Below are 17,477 nucleotides of genomic sequence, written 5' to 3'. Positions count from 1 at the left end.
GGTATGAGCCTTATACATGGGTGTTCCAAATGTAGCCTCATTTACTACTCTTATCACTTGTGCTGGACTAGAGGAAACTCTTTCCTTGAGCCTCTAGTGAAGGACCCTTTCTAATATGTTTACCTGAGAGTAAGAAACTGCCTGCGTGCTTTGTAGTATTGCATTTTCCATATCTGAAGTACATGCGTCATACAATGAGATTTTTTTTTTTGAACCCTTTGCCTGCAAGCCAACTACCATGCTTTCTCTTGGTCAAGTTGGCTCTTGGAGTGTTTGTCCCATCAGAACTTCTCTCTATTGTTGTCGTGATGTTTCCCTAATGTGCAATAAGCACCTCCCACAACTCAACCAAGAGTCCATTGCAGGGATGTTTTTATCCATGCAATTTTAGTTTTGCCACCATTGTCAAAGGAGATGAGACTCTGATGCAGCTGCCTCTTTAGAGGGTGCTAAACGCCTCTCTCTCTCTCTCTCTCTCTCTCTCTCTCTCTCTCTCTCTCTCTCTCTCTCTCTCTCTCTCTCTCTCTCTCTCTCTCTCTCTCTCTCTCTCTCTCTCTCTCTCTCTCTCTCTCTCTCTCTCCAGCTGGACCCCACACGTGGTCGTGTCCATGTAGTCCATGTGGCATGCCCCATAGGTATCACAAACTCTTGCCCATGTCCCCCCCCTCCCCCCCTCTCTCAGTTGCCTATAAAAGGGACCCTTCTTCCTTTTTTTTTCTTCCTTCTCACTCTCACTCTCTACATACCTACCTTTTTGTTGTTCAGTGTCAGTGACTTCCATCCATACTACCTTTCTCATTTATTTACCCATTTCTTATCTCTTTGCTTAAACCTTTGTACTTTCTTTCCGTCATTTCTTCTTTCAAATTTCTCTCAAATCTTCTCTAGCCACCTTCAAATTTTCTATTCTCTCTTCTCTCAGTTTCACTCTTCACCTTTATTTTGAAATCCATAAGCATCCCAATCACAAAGAAAATGCCAATCCTAACAAGAAAACAATCCGAAGGAGTGGACTGCCAAGAGAAGATGACGATCCACACAACTCAAGAAGAAATTCTTGTGCACACCATGCAAGAGAGCAGTCCTCTCTTGTGACGACATCTGCGGTTCAAGCGTCCGTATTGACGGCAGTGCTCGCCTCCCCCTCAATAGGTGTAATCACATTAAGGACCATAGAAACAAAAAACACGGGTAATGACCCTCTTATCAATCTCTTTGGATTTGTGGTTGATAGCCACATCTCATCAAGCTGGATTGATGCTCATGTTGAGTCATACAATCACCTGTTGCTACGCATTCCTCTATGTCGTCTTTTGGCCAATCCGGCCATTAAAACGAATGATGATTGTGTGGTCAAACTATTGACCTCTATAGACGAAAGAGGTTACCAACCCATGATGGCTCATTTCATTGTGTCCGAAGCTTTCTCAAATAAGATCCCATACCATTCAATAGACTTGGCACTTATGGAAGAGAGTTAGTGATGTTGACCAAATTTGATGACCAAATTAGAGACATTTTTGAGCTCTCTCAATGGAGAAGAAAATGTTCATTGTATAGAATGAAAACCATCGGCTCCATGCGTGGAAAGATTATGCATTGCGGGAGCGGCTGGATGAATTCTCTACACTGAAGGTTGAGTGCACGATTGTGAAGTGTGACCCTGGCAGAGATGGCAGAATTTTTGTTGGTGCTCAACATGATCAACAAGTAAGTTTCATCACACTTCTATTTGTGCACTTGGGTCATCAATTGTTAATATAATTTTATATTTAAAAATAGGGTGATACGAGTCCATGTGTCTCACACCACTTCCCACTACATATTTATGATGAAAAACTAGTGCTTGCTAATCCACAGTCCTTATTGGACAAATTCAATGAAGAAGATAGGACAAAAGCCAAGAAGGTGCTTCTTGGGATGGCAATGAACCTTTCAAAATTGCTTAGACTACCTATGTCTTTGCTAGTGCAACTATTGTGGAAGGTATTTCTAAATTTATAATACACATGCATTAGGTAAGTACCTTTTTCTCAAAAATCACTTTCTTTTGGCAATTTGTATTGCAGGAAGAGTTCGATGCAATGTATTGGCTGAAGACACAGAATTTGTCAGCCAAGGGGAGTAGAGATTACCACATGCACGAAGAAGATTACAAGGCAAGCTATGATTTGGCTATGAAAGAGACCGAGAACTTTTTTGTGCACAAGGGGCTAGAGATAGCAGTCATAGCCAATCCTAAGAATGGCACATATTTTTTCCAAAAATGCATCTCATTTGTGGCTTGGAGAGAGAAGACTTGCAAAATGACCGCCTTCAGAGTCTCCGAGGTTTCACAGGCACCCATTAGTCCCACGGAGTAAGTACTTTCTGGTTTTGAAAGCACTATTTGTTATCCTTAATCTATTAATAATATTATCCAATGATAATTTATAAAAAATGTCGCTTAATTGATATATTGATGAAGGACAATGTGTCATTGGTAGAGGTACTATTCCAAGCAGGAGAAGCCATTCTCATAATGGTTGAGAATGCACGTGTATTAGTGGCACCTTGAAAGGTGAGCGTAGTAAAATTAGAGTACGGGGTCTAATCTAAGAATTCCACATTGCTAATACTTAAGAGTGCAGGGGTGTATTGAGTGTGGCGGTCCGCAAAGAAGATGGAGACCAAGAGCTCCTCCCTCAAGAAGCTACATGCATGGGCCGCATGTGATTTTGACATGTCTCTTGGCAAGGCACTGCAAGCTTTTTGACAAAAGCACTTTGTCAAGGTTTTTGTGCAGTGGAAGCAAGCCATATGAGCCACACACAACACAGAGGAGCAGCTACATTTCGCATGTACTGTCTGATGCTTGCTATACATGTATTGAACTATACAATTTTATTAGGATGCAATATTAAAATTGTGTGTTTTGAATGATGGAGTTATTCCTCTTGTTATTTGTAGATGGTGGTTGGACGCCCTTAAGATAGGTCTTTGCAATCCATACCCCAATGATGCGTGGGTGGAGTTTGAGAGAGAGGATAGCGGTCTCTAACCCGACGATTGGATAGAGAAGCTCCATGGTAAGGAAACATGGAGGACTGTCCATGGTTTTTGGACTATGTGAATGGTGAATTTTGCGAAGACGAAGCTGAAGCATACAACGGTAATTAATGTTTCTTTTGTTCAACTAATGTGTTTGGTTTGCTATAGTGTCCTCACTTTTTTTTGGATTTGTAGCATTGCACAAGAAGGTTAAGGTTAAGGGCAAAATCAGAAGTGTCAGCATCAATCAGCCTCCCACCGAGGCCATTTCCCCTAGCACGACCAAGGGACGTCGAAGTCCAAAAATTGTAGTGGACAGACCTAAACAAGGTAAGAAGAGAGGACAACCAGTCATCAATAATTTTTCAGAGTTCTCAAAGGAGTTTCAAAGTGAAAGGAGCGAGCATGAAGATGGCGGGACAGATTATGAGCAGGGGGATTTCGAACGTCACTTGGAGTCACGGAGATCTAGTCCTTCCCACTCTTCGAGATCCCGAGATCTCAAGTGAACCATATCCATTGCTATTGGACGAAGCAAGAGCAGCCACCTAGTTTTTGTTCGGCCACTTGAACCACTTGCCTCCTTTCCACTAGGTAAGAAATTCAACCACAAATAAATGCTTTAAAATAAAATAAAATTATGGTACCTAGCATTTGATTAAATTTTGTGTTTGACACAGTTTTGGCTCACTCTGACGCAAAAAATGGCAAAAATTATAAGTGTTGGGATAGTCCCAGTACATCTCGCAGTACTTTTTGATGTATACTATCTACAGAAGGCTCTCATGGATCCAAAAAACTCTTCTAAGTGAGTTGATGACACTTTGGTATCCAATTTCAATTTTGAACTTGATAAGCACTTACTGAATCTTCTTTTGCATGGTATTGATAGCCATTTTTTGGCTCTCCGTAATTGCCATAGTGAGTTAACCCACCCTACCAAAATCATCCAAACATTGTGGCTATCCCTACCATTTCACTGTATATAGGTGTGTGTGAGTTAGGGGACTTTTCCCATATTTTCTTAAAGACCCTCAATTAGCTAGTCACTGGGCTAGTTGACCCAAAAAAAAATAAAGTAATAAAAATTATAAGTATATTATGACCCATTTGTGTGTAAATATTTCATTGTATATAGGGCCTAAATAAAAGGATTTTTCATAATTATTTTGGTATTTATTTAAATATTTCTACCTATGGTGTGTTATTTATGCAATGTACATTGACTCACCATTACCATATTTTTTCTTACCATTTTGCATACTCTTTATTCCATATAAAAATAATTTCATGCAAGCTTCTCTTATTTTTGGTGTAACTCCATCCCAACAAAAATCCAAAAAAACTAGTTTATTTATGTGTATATTTTTTCATGTCATTTTTTCCTTCCTACATCTATTCTCTATTACTCTCATAAATTAGACCACCAAAAATATTCATCTTTTTATGGTAGACTTATAATGAGAGATTTATTTTGACCCCTTTATATTTTTTCCACCTATATTATTTATATTTGACATGTACATATTTTTTTAGACCCCTCAATATTTGATTTTCTTAGTTGTACTATTCACTTATATCATAATCTAACCAATATCTTCAATTATAGACCTACCAAATAAGGTCAAGGGTATGTGGCATGCATGCATGCACTATGGGGGGCTCACTCTTGGAGGTATTCAAAAGAATCATCCAAAGAAGGACCTCACAAGGACTTTGTGCAGTGGAAAAAACACTCGGTTTTGCTGAATTTTTAAAGATCACATGCTCCCCGAATTTGAAAAGGTGATACAAACAAAAGTTGGTGGACCCCAGTTTGCCCATGCTATGCAACCACACTCCCTCTTCCACTTTATCATTTTCCTCTTTCACACACACTTCTCCACTCATCATCCCTACCTCTCTCACCACTCCTCTCTGCACCCTACTCACCTTCTTCTAACCCTTGAAGAATAAGAGAAACCATGGTGAACTCATGTCTCCTACACACACTTCCATTCCAAAATTGACCACCTAGTCTCATTTTTTCTCATCCATATTACCCATATCTATCAAAAAAACCACAAAATTCAGCCTCTTCTCTTGAAAGACAACATCATCGTGATGGATTACTCATGTTCACTTACCTTGGCTTCCAAGGAAGGTCAAAAGTGGAGAAAAAACGTACCATCAAAGCTAGTGGACCATCAACAAGAGTCAAGATTGACCCTACTCAAGACACTTGGAGCATCAACATTGTAAGAAATCCATGTTTTCTTACCTATTAAGAGTTTTTTCTTCCTTATTTGTATCCCATTGTAAATATCCAATTCCATTTGTAAATCAATAGAAATACTAACTCTACTAATTTAATAACACTAACCTACTATGAAAAGTCCTATCACCTCCACTTCTCTCCTCTCTCTCTTCTTCATGTATCCACACCAACTTCTTGATAATTCCAAGCAAAAGAAATTAGATAAGTGCTGAAAATCTAACCCAACCATGGTTAGAGGAGTAACCCTAGCCTTCAAAATTGCTATAAAAGGAGGGTGTAGCTAGCACAAATGGGGGGAGCCATAAGCAAGAGCACTATGCTATAGCTTGAGAATCCAAGCTCGACCTCTCTAGAAGGAGCTCTTGAGTGGAAGCTCATTGTCTTATGCATATGCATGTGTTGTATTAGGAGTGATTAGCAAGGGAACTCTTTGCCATTGTAAGAGAGAGTGATCATTCAATTGAGAGTAGGAAATCTATCATTTCTCCTACTAGTGTAAGCCCAACATTTGCTGAATCAAGGAGGGTGGATTTGGAGTAAGCTTGGATACTTTGTCTCTCTTCCAACGTGAAGTAATGGACAACAATGATGCGTAAGTGTCTTGGTGTTTTTGTTTTTTAAGTTCTTGATAGCTTGTCTCTAGGTGTTGTCATCAATTTAGCCATAAATCCCACATACTATAAGAGGGCGACAGGGTGGAGAGGACTCCCCTGGCTTTAAGACAGTGATTGGGGTGGCTTTTCTTGTGATGTGTTGTGGTGTAATTTACTCAAGCTATGTTGAACAAATACTAATCTCACTTTCATTGGTCATGACAAATTTGTAAGAAGGTATTAGTGCAACAATCACCCCCTCCCCCTTCCCTCTTTTTCTTACATATATAATTGTGATTGCTTGATCACTGTTGAACATTTCAAAGCAACCCGAGCACTATCTCTCTCTCTCTCTCTCTCTCTCTCTCTCTCTCTCTCTCTCTCTCTCTCTCTCTCTCTCTCTCTCTCTCTCTCTCTCTCTCTCTCCACGTCCTAGTTCGCATCCAAAACTAGGTGGTGCCCCAAATTTGTGTAGGGTTAGGTTGCGGGTTTGTGTGTGTGTGTTTGCTGTTTTTTCCAACCCCAACCCAATTGAGCAGCACGGGAGCCTAGAAAAGTGATTAGAGGCCACTCTTCTTGTTGCCCGCCACGGACCGCCTCAAATTGGTGCCCCGACTGAGGAACCAACTTGTGTATGTTTTTGTGTACGATCAATCTTTAGAATAGTCAAGTAGTTTGCATGAATCACGAGAATTTGTATGATCCTTTCATTCCGAATGGGAGTCAAAAGGTACACATAATTGTTAGTACTAAGTTGCAATTTCAACGTATAATTCGTAGAATTTTAGGTCCCCTTAGGTTGGCAGAGATAAACGCATCAGTAAATCCCTTTATTTTGCCGCTCATTAGGTATGACCTTAGTTTGGACGTCTATATTTTTGTTTTGTTTTAAGCATTAGGTCATGCATAGACCATGGATAATGGCCCAGGAATAGAGGTTTTCCCCTTCCATTTCACTCCACACATTAGAATAAACATTGCATTTAGTAGGAAGATCCACTTTCAACAACGTATGGTATTCATGTTTGGTGCCCAAAGAGTAGGAGAAATTCTGGCATCACCAAACCCTGTCATCCTGCCTCTTATTGATTATCATAGGTCATTTGATGTGAATATTTTTATTTTGTTGTAGAATAGATTGAAATTTAGAAAATATTACTGTGTAAATCTTTTAAAAAAAACAAAAAACCAGCAAAAACGTGTTGTCACTGGAGGCCCAACGCCAAATGTCTGGATATCCTCTTTTCTTTGGAGAGCCTAGAGAGGATGCAGAATTATTTTTAGCAAATTTCAAGATGTCTTGTCGTATCAAGAGGATAGTAACTGATCAAGAACGCGTAGAGATGTTTGAAGTGGTCCTTAGGAAAGATGCTAGCACTTGGTTTGACTCGTTGCCTGAGGAAGTTAAAGGGAATTACACGGAAGTTGTGAATCATTTCAAGAGATACTTCTTTGATCCCCAAAACACTCAAAAACTATGGCAAGTCATTGTTTCTCATAAGCAAAAAGACCTAGATGACTACTACTTGTACAAGCAAGAGTTTCTACGTCTTTGGGCTGTATGGGTGAGAAATGTTGCTAACCCTGGTGATGGTGCAGAGTTCCTAAAGAAGGAGAGGTTCATAGCCGGACTCTTTCCTAACCTTAAGATAAAAGTTGAGGCGGGTGCACCTGCTACCTTTGATGTAGCTGAAACTAGGGCTGCTGAGAAATATAGAAAACTCAAGTGCCTAAGGGGAGATGTTCCAATAGAAGGTCTTAGACCCAAAGGTAAGTCACAAGCATCAACATCTACGGAGCTTCCTGAGGTAACAGCAGAAGTGGTTGAGAAGTTAAATGAATCTTTAAGCAGCTTGTCAATTCACCTTGCACAAGCTGTACGTCCAAAGGGACAAGCAAAGAAGTCTAAAGAGCGAGATCCACGACCTAGGAGAGTCTTGCAATGTTGGAATTGCGGAGAGTCTGGACATGGGATGTATAATTGTCCTTGGCCTCGTGGGGAGCCAGAGAGACCTAACTTGAATTACCCAGTGATGAATGCAGGTGAAGGAACTGGTCAACAACCACGGCTTCTACAAAGGCCAAATGAAGCAAGACCACCTCCACAAGGAGTGGAAGGAGTTCCACCTTTGCCAGACCCAAATGTGCATGTGGTAGAGGTGACAAATTCAAAAGAGGTTGACATGGAAGCAAATGGCATTAAGTGTGGCCGTGGAAAAGGGAAGGAGAAAGAAGGAGTCACGTCACAAAGTGATCATGGATGAGATCTCTCTCTCTCTCTCTCTCTCTCTCTCTCTCTCTCTCTCTCTCTCTCTCTCTCTCTCTCTCTCTCTCTCTCTCTCTCTCTCTCTCTCTCTCTCTCTCTCTCTCTCTCTCTCTCTACGCGTCCTAGTTCGCATCCAAAACTAGGTGGTGCCCCAAATTTGTGTAGGGTTAGGTTACGGGTTTGTGTGTGTGTTTGCTATTTTTTCCAACCCCAACCCAATTGAGCAGCACGGGAGCCTAGAAAAGTGCTTAGAGGCCACTCTTCTTGTTGCCCGCCCCGGACCGCCTCAGTATTTTGTATTGCAAGAGCCTTTGAGGGATCCAATCAGCAATTGTGTCAAGTGGGAAATTGTATTAGAAAGACTACTGGGTGGGAAGAACCTGTAGATTCCCTCTTAGTATATGCATACATAGCTAAATGTCAAAACAATGAGGCTTTTGTAGAAGAAAAGCAGAAGAGGGAAGAGGATCTTGCAGGAACTTCAAAGAGAATGACTAGATCGGAAGTACCAAAGGGAAAAGAATCTAGCTCAGGAGCGCCTCCTACCCCGCCTGACATCTCAATGGATGAGGCTGATAAGGAGGAAAAGGCGGGAAAAGAACCAAATCCTTCATTTAAGTTGAGATCTGATATTGAATAGGCTATTGATGTGAAGAAGGTACTTGAGGAGCGCATTTTGAATAGTAGGATGGAGTCCACCCTAGGTGAGATCCTAGGTATTGCAAAGGGGAGTTTCATGACAGTATCATTGATCTCATGAAGAGAAAGAACCAAATATTGTATGGACCTGAAAACAACCCAACAAGGACATTGAAGGTGCATAGCATTTATACACAAATTGAAGCTATTTTGAGTAGTGTTAGCAGAAGAACTAGGTGAAGATGAATGGGGAAGCATAGTGGACAATGACGAGTTTCCAAGATGGGTAAAGTATGTTAGATTTCATGAGGATGATTATACAAAAGATATACCTCGCAGCCATTTTACACGGAATCATTGGGCCAGGGCTACTGCTCAAACTTTGGTGAAGGTAGGTGATTCGGAGAAGTCGGTTGTTGCATTGGTAAATCATGGGTTAGAAGTAATCCTTACGTCAAAAAGCTTATTCTTGAAAGGAAAGTGACATGTTGATATGGAACATGGATGGCGTATTCGAGCTGCCAATGCACAATCAGGGGATTTGTATGGTGCATGCCCTAATGTTAAAATAACCATAGGGGATGTAAGCGATGAACAGTTTTTTTTTGTACAGGATCACTTTACCTATCCAGTCATCTCAGGGCAACCTTACATTACTGTGGTGCAGATGGAAACCGAGTTTTTGGATGATGGATTTGCATATGCTAGGATCAGAAGTAGTGATGGTAAGAGAGCAGTACAATTTTTAATTGTTTGTGTGAAAATTGTTTGTGTGGACCATGCTAGGAATAGGGATACCTTAAGAGATTATCCATTGCAAAGGTTGACGAAAGAATTCAAAGAGAACAGGGGTTTTCAGTATTTTTTCCAAGTGCCATTGTAAAAACCAGACTATGATGGTGCTTTGGAGGAGAAGTTCTCGCTTGACGACATATGTTTATAGAGAGACTTTTTCTTCACGATTTTTGGGATTGGCTTCAGAGGGTTCGATATCTTACAAAAAATTTAATGATTTGTGTAAATGGGAGAGGCAACATGTTTGCAATGTCCAAGGTATACTTTGAGGATGTGAAATATTGGACCTAGAAGAAGCAAGTTCATATGTTTTTGCCAAGAATACGCGTTTGTGGATACAATGGGGGAATTGGATATAGTCATACAATCTAATGATCAAGCTAGGATCAATATGGTTAAGGTAAACTCTCTTAACATGTACGATTTAATTTTGCAATTCAAAGAAGAGCTGGATGCAGAAGAGGTACAAGTGAATACAAAATACAAAATAGTGGCAAAAAAGGTGAGACCTGTGGCAATTCCATTGCCAAAAGAGAGTGATACAATTATGGAGAAGGCATCTCAATAGCCTATTCTTTGAGATCCATGTAAAATTAGGCATTCGTTTACTAAAGAAACTCTAGAGTAATTGAAGATAGAAGATGCAAATTTTCTAAATCAAGAGGAAATAGAATGTTTTTGAGAAAGGTTAAAGAAGCATGGGAAATCTTTTGCTTTCAAACCAGGTGAGATCAGTTGTGTCGATCCTAGTGTGGTAGCTCCAATGGTGATATTTACTGTTCCGTACTTGCCTTGGAATCTACGGCCTATTCTTGTTCTAAAGGATCATTTTCCTAAGTTGGTTGATTTGTTAAATGATAAGATTAGGATGGGCATTTTGGAACCCTCATGTGCCCCTTACTCTAACATGTGGTTTACGGTTCCCAAGAAGAATGGTACATTGAGATTCATACAGGGTATGCATCCAGTTAACAAGGTAACTATAAAAAATGTAGGAATAGGTCCAGTGGTTGATGACTTTGCAGAGGCTTTCGCAGGTAGAGCCATCTATTCCATGGGAGATTTCTACTCAGGCTATGATAAATTTCAACTGGCTATGAAAAGTAGGGATTTGACAACCATGCGTACACCCTTGGGATTAGTGAGAATGTGCACTTTGCGGCAAGGAGCAACTTATTATGTTGCTCACATGATGAATGGGATGAACAAAGTGTTGCGGGATTTAATTCCTCAAATTACCATGCCTTTTATGGACGATGTGCCGATAAAAGGGTGTGAAGAGGGTGGAAAAGATGAAGACAAAGACGACAGGGGGTGCAGACAGTTTGTGGCTAATCATATTGTTGATTGTGATAGGATATTGTCTAGGCTTGAAGAGGTTAACCTTACACTCTCATGCCAAAAGTCTATGTCTGGGTAAGAGAAGTTTTGATTGTGGGACACTTATGTGGACCATCTGTTAGAAGACCAAGCCCTACCAAAGTGGATGTTATTCAAAAGATGAAAGAGACTTGCAATTCCATTACAAAAGTGCGGAGATTCTTAGGTGCATGTGTCTTTTACTTCATATGGTTACCCCATTTTTCACATGTTGCAAAGCTTTTATACCAGTTTCTTAGAAAAGGATAGAAGTTTGTTTGGAAAGAACACTCGAAGGCTATTCATAAACTAAAGAAGATTTTATAAGAGGCTCCTACATTGAGGAAATCAGACTACAAAAGCGGGAAGCCTTTTATTGTGACGGTTGACACAAGCCCTATAGGTATTGGGTGGGCTATTGGATAGGATGATGAACAAGGAAAAAGGTATGCAGTTAGATTCGGTGCTAAATTATTAAGATCTCGACAAAGTGCATATCCACAGGGTAAAAGAGAACTTTGGGGTGTAGCAATTGCACTGAGGTGCGACAAGGAGTACTTTATTGGTGCATCCGTAATAGTGGAGACAGATTGTGTACCCTAACTTGGGATGGTTACAAGTTGTTCTACACTAGATATAGCTATGCTATGTTGGATTGCATATATTAAGTCATTAAATCCTGAGTTTCATTACATTGCAGGTAAGGATAATCCGGTAACTAATATGTTGTCTAGGGCCAGATTTGAGGATGAGGAGACTATGATTTCAAAAAATGAAGACATGAGCTTGATGTTTTTTACCTCTACACAAATGCATGGAGAATGTAAAAATATGGTTTATGCACTGCAGTCCTTTGAGGAGGAAAATTATGATGGTGGATGGCTACTGATTGGGAAATATTTGAGTACACTGAAAAATCACCATGGGTGGACCGATCAAGAGTTTAAGGAAATCCATAAGAAGGCTTAGGGTATTTCTTGCAGGATGAGCCTTTATGGAAGCATCCAACAAAACGAAGAGTAACCCCTCAACGAGTGGTTTGTGACACAGGGTAATACAACTCCAAGTACTTAAGGAATTCCATGAGTCATTATGAGCAAGTCAAAGGGGAGTTTGGGCCACTTTTGCTAGAATCAAAGATCGATATTGGTGGAAGGGAATGTATATAGATGTGGTACACTTTGTTGAAACATGTAATGTATGTCAAATGTACTCAAATGTGATGGGCTACATCCAACATATCCAATGTGTATGCATTTCAAATGGGTAGTCGATTTGATTGCAATGCCCACGAGATTATGGAAAATGAGGTACATTGTGCTTGCCAGGGAAGATTTGACAAACCAAGTTGAAGGGAGGACTTTGCAAACCAAAGATACAAGTGTGATATGCAAGTTTTTACTTGAAGATGTAATATGTAGATATGGATGTGTTGGTAAAATTACTGCGGATAGAGGAGAAATGGATGCAGATGAGGCCAAAAAATTTTTTCTCTCTTAGGTATTATCTCTCACTACCGCATATAACCCGGAAGAAAATGGTAAAAGTGAGAGGGGATATCCCTCCATTATCAAGGCATTGGCTAAAGCATGCAAAGGACGTATTGATGATTGGCCTCGATTGTTACCATATGCTTTATGGACTAATGATACCACACATAGTACTGTTACAGGGTTCATGCCATTAGAGCTGATGTATAATCAAAAACCTGTTATGTCTCTTGAGGAGACAATAGCTTCATGGAGTATATTACCTTGGGATATAGAGATGAGCAAAGAAGATTTACTTGCTTTGCACATTCAACAGCTAGAAAGGAGGAATGAGGATGAGGAAACTGCAAGGGAAAAACTAAGGAATGCTAGTTTAAAGAACAAAGATGCTTTTGACAAACAACATAGGCTAAGACCAAATGCTATTCAAGAAGGGGATTGGGTTCTTATTTATGGTAGAAATTTGGATAATCAGTACACAGCTATGCACAAAATGGTTAAGCGGTGGTTAGGCCCTTATGTGGTCAAACATGCTTTTCCTAATGCTACCTACAAGTTACGTGAAATCATTAGGAAGAGGATGGGATGTAGGAGGGCCTCTTTATTTTCCATAAGCTTATGGAGGTGATTAACATTTTGATGAATAGGTATACGCCATGTGTGCAAGAATGGTGAGTGTGTAAGAGATGTGTAAGAGTGGTCAAAGGATGCACTTTTCCCCCCAAAAAGGAGGTGGAAACTTTTATGATCTTTGGCCTTCCATAACTCCCACATATGATCTTCAATTTGAGCGGAGATCGTAGATCTAAAGTCTATGCCTCAAGCTCTTTCCATAGATATCCTACATGATATGTTTTACCTCCTGGATTTCAAATTCCATTTTGGGGGGAAACTTTGAATTCAAATAAGCTAGCCATTTTTCATGTTTGAATTCAAAAGTTGTCCTTTGATTACTTTCTTAATACAAAAGGTTTGACTTCCTTAACTGCCAAATAAAGAGGCCCTCCTAGACTCCATTCTCTTCCTAATGGGACGGCACAGAGTTAAAGGTCCCAATTGTAGGTAAACATGTCAAAATGGATTTAAAAAAAGGGACGCTAAGCTTCAAATTGGAGATGGAGACTTCAATGTGCATGAAGATAGGTATTTAGATGATGAAGGTGTGTCTTCTAATGAAGATGCTCCCTTGGAGGACTTCTAAAGATCGGCACATACCAGAGGATGTGCAGGTTTAGAGGGGGTGGATGTCATGCCGTTTTGCGGGAATGGGGTGAAAGATACAAACGTGCATACATATTCAAGGTTTTGCCAAACTTATGAACAATGTTCTTTGCTATGTTAGCAAGAGGACTAAAATGTATGCTAAATGTGGGTTTCGGTGGCTAGAAATGGAGTTGCTGTCTGCATGCCAAATTGTAAGTGATGCTGCCAAAATGTGATTTATAAGCCAAATTTGTAGTGCTTGGCGTACTCTCCATGCCTGTCTTTACGGCTTGTCAATTGGAGCTACGATTAAGAAGTTATGGCAATTTGAAGCTGGGATTGATTGCATATTTGAGCCGGATTGGGTAGTTGTAGATAAAGGTCGGGGATGGTATGAATTCATGGGGCTGAAGTGCTCACTTTGTAGAGCACATCGGTCTTTTTAGATCAGCAATCAGAGCTCTAACTGCCAAGATATTAGCAGTTAAAGTTTTATCGGGGGCCAATTCGTTACTAGTAGGGTCGCCTTGGTCAACGTGGAAAAACTGGGTGTTTTTGGGGTTCAACCAGGCTCTAGAATACAATGCACTTAATAGATCAATAAGTGCTTGAGGAACATATTTTTTGGAATGTCATCTCTTGCAATACATTGATGGTGGGGAATGTCGAAAATAGAAGTCGCATTTGGCCTTAACCGATATGTATGTCAAATGTAGCACCCTTAGCGGAAGCACTTTAAGTTATTGATGACCTCGTGGTAGAATCTGTTAACCGAATTCGAAGAGAAGGCCTTTCAGCAAATGCAATCACCTATACTTGAATCTTGAGGGTAAGTGGCACTATTCAAGCCATTGATACGGGCAACAAAACTCACAATGATATTGTTAGTAGGGGTTGCTAGGAAAAAAATGTTGTGCTTAGCAATGCTTTGGGCAATGTTTATGCCAAATGTGGTGCTTTACGAAAGCATAAAGCTAATGATGAGGTTTCACTACAAGATGTCATCTTGTGGAGTGCATTGAATGTAGAGAATGCCAACATGGTCGGTGCTTTGGTCGATAATGCATACAAAATGTGGTGGTATCTAAATATATGGCCACCCATTGGGGCTATAGTCATCGCCCTCCCATGACCTAAAGAGTAGGGGCTGCCCAAGGGGTGTGAAGGGAGTGGAAAATAAGGAAGGAAATCGGCCAACATTGAGAGCAAGACGTAGGAGAAGAAGAAGGGCTCGTGGCAAGCGCTCTAGTGCTCAAATGGCAGCGGCCATGAAGCAAAAATTTCTTAGCTCAGCATGGCGTCCATATTTGGTCTTGGTCCCGTAAAAAATGGTGCACCTCTACCCCCGGCTTGCCACATCATCAGATGGCTTGTCACACCGCCGTGACAAGCAAGACGAGGGGAGGGGGGGGGGGGGGGGGGGGGGATATAATAAGAAAGAATTTTTCTTTTGGAAGGAGAAAGGTGGAACGAGCAAAGGGACAAGGGTGGGAGACGAGGAAGGAAAGTGAGGAGGCAAGCCCAAAGCACAAGGGGGGATGAGTTGCAAAAACAAAGAAAGGGCATAGCGGAAGCAAGAGGAGACTGAGCAGGCACGCTATCTCTCTTGGACTCAGCTTTGGGAAAGGAAGGTTCTCTTTCTCTCTCTCGGCGAAGGATTGAAAGAATCAACAAGAGAAGGAAGGGAGGGGCATAAGCAAGGGAAGGGGAGGATACCATAGCTCTTTCTTTTTCTTTCTCTCTCTTGACCTCGGAGAGGGGAGATACAACAAATCACGAACAAGATTTCTCTCTCTCTCTATCGACCTTGGGGAGAGAAGATTCGGGCAAGTTGATAGAAGGCGGGCAAATCTCGTCTGAGCACAGAGTGGAAGGATTCTTTCTTTGAAATTTTGATAGGCAAAAGATTTAAATAGGGTGAAGTTTACCTGGAGATTATGGATTGTTTTCATCGGGATTGGGTTATCTGAATAGGGGATTGCAAATCAACGGGCATACCGGCTTTGGCGTATGCAAGTGATTTGTATCAAGGGTTCCAGATATCAGATTAATGGAAATATATGTTGATTGCCAATGCCAATTAAGTGTCGATACTTTGCCTCAGTTTTGTTTTTAGCCATTAACTCTATTTTGATCTATGATATTCTTCCACGGTCGCTCTCTAAGTGTCACTATTAAGTCTTACCGACACTAAATGGGTGTGAAGAGGGTGGAAAAGATGAATACAAAGACGAGAGGGGGTGCAAACAGTTTGTGGCTAAACATATTGTTGATTTTGATAGGATATTGTCTAGGCTTGAAGAGGTTAACCTTACACTCTCATGCCAAAAGTCTATGTCTAAGGTAAGAGAAGTCTTGATTGTGGGACACTTATGTGGACCAGCTGGCTGTTAGAAGACCAAGCCCTTCCAAAGCGGATGCTATTCAAAAGATGAAAGAGACATGCAATTCCATTACAAAAGTGTGGAGATTCTTAGGTGCATGTGTCTTTTACTTGATACGGTTACCCCATTTTTCACATGTTGCAGAGGTTTCATACTAGTTTCTTAGAAAAGGACAGAAGTTTGTTTGGAAAGAAGAACACTCAAAGGCTATTCATAAACTGAAGAAGATGTTACAGGAGGCTCCTACATTGAGGAAAGCAGACTACAAAAGTGGGAAGCCTATTATTGTGACGGTTGGCACGAGCCCTACAGGTATTGGGTGGGCTATTGGACAAGATGATGAACAAGGAAAAAGGTATGCAGCTAGATTTGGTGCTAAAGTATTAAGTGCTCAACAAAGAGCATATCCACAGGTAAAAAGGGAACTTTGTGGTGTAGCAACTGCACTGAGGTGCAACAAGTAGTACTTTATTGGTGCATCCATAATAGTGAAAAATTGTTTACCATTACTTGGGATGGTTACAATTTATTCTACACTAGATATAGCTATGCTATGTTGGATTGCATATATTAAGTCATTAAATCCTGAGTTTCAACACATTGTAGGTAAGGATAATCCGATAGCTGATATGTTTTCTAGGGCCAGATTTGAGGATGAGGAGATTATGATTTTAGAAAATGAAGATGTGGACTTGAGGTTCTTTACCTCTACACAAATGCATGGAGAATATAAAAGTATGGTTTATGCACTGCAGTCCTTTGCAGAAGAAAATTATGATGGTGAATGGCTACTGATTGGGAAATATTTGAGTACACTAAAGAAGCAAGATGGCTAGACCGATCAAGAGTTTAAGCGAATCCATAAGAAGGCTTATGGGTATTTCTTGTAGGATGAGCTTTTATGGAAGCATCCAAAGAAATGAAGAGGAACCCATCAACGAGTGGTTTGTGACAGGGTAATACAACTCCAAGTACTTAAGGAATTCCACGAGTCATTATGGGCAGAGTCATAGGGGAATTTGGGCCACTTTTGCTAAAATCAAACATCAATATTGGTGGGAGGGAATGTATATAGATTTAGTACACTTTGTTGAAACTTTTAATGTATCTCAAATGTACTCAAATGTGATGGGTTACATCCAACATATCCAGTGTGTATGCATTTCAAATGGGTAGTCGATTTGATTGCAATGCCCACGAGATTATGGAAAATGAGGTACATTGTGCTTGCCAGGGAAGATTTGACAAACCAAGTTGAAGGGAGGACTTTGCAAACCAAAGATACAAGTGTGATATGCAAGTTTTTACTTGAATATGTAATATGCAGATATGGATGTGCTAGTAAAATTACTGCGGATAGACTCGGAAATGGATGTTGAGGAGGCCTTTTTTTTGCACGTCTAGGTATTAAGTTATCTCTCACTACCACATATAACCCAAAAGGAAATGGTAAAAGTGAGA

The sequence above is a fragment of the Adiantum capillus-veneris genome, chromosome 29 (assembly GCF_014529385.1).
Source record: "Adiantum capillus-veneris isolate H3 chromosome 29, ASM1452938v2, whole genome shotgun sequence".
Classification (NCBI taxonomy): Eukaryota; Viridiplantae; Streptophyta; class Polypodiopsida; order Polypodiales; family Pteridaceae; genus Adiantum; species Adiantum capillus-veneris.
Note: the sequence above shows the minus strand (reverse complement) of the source record.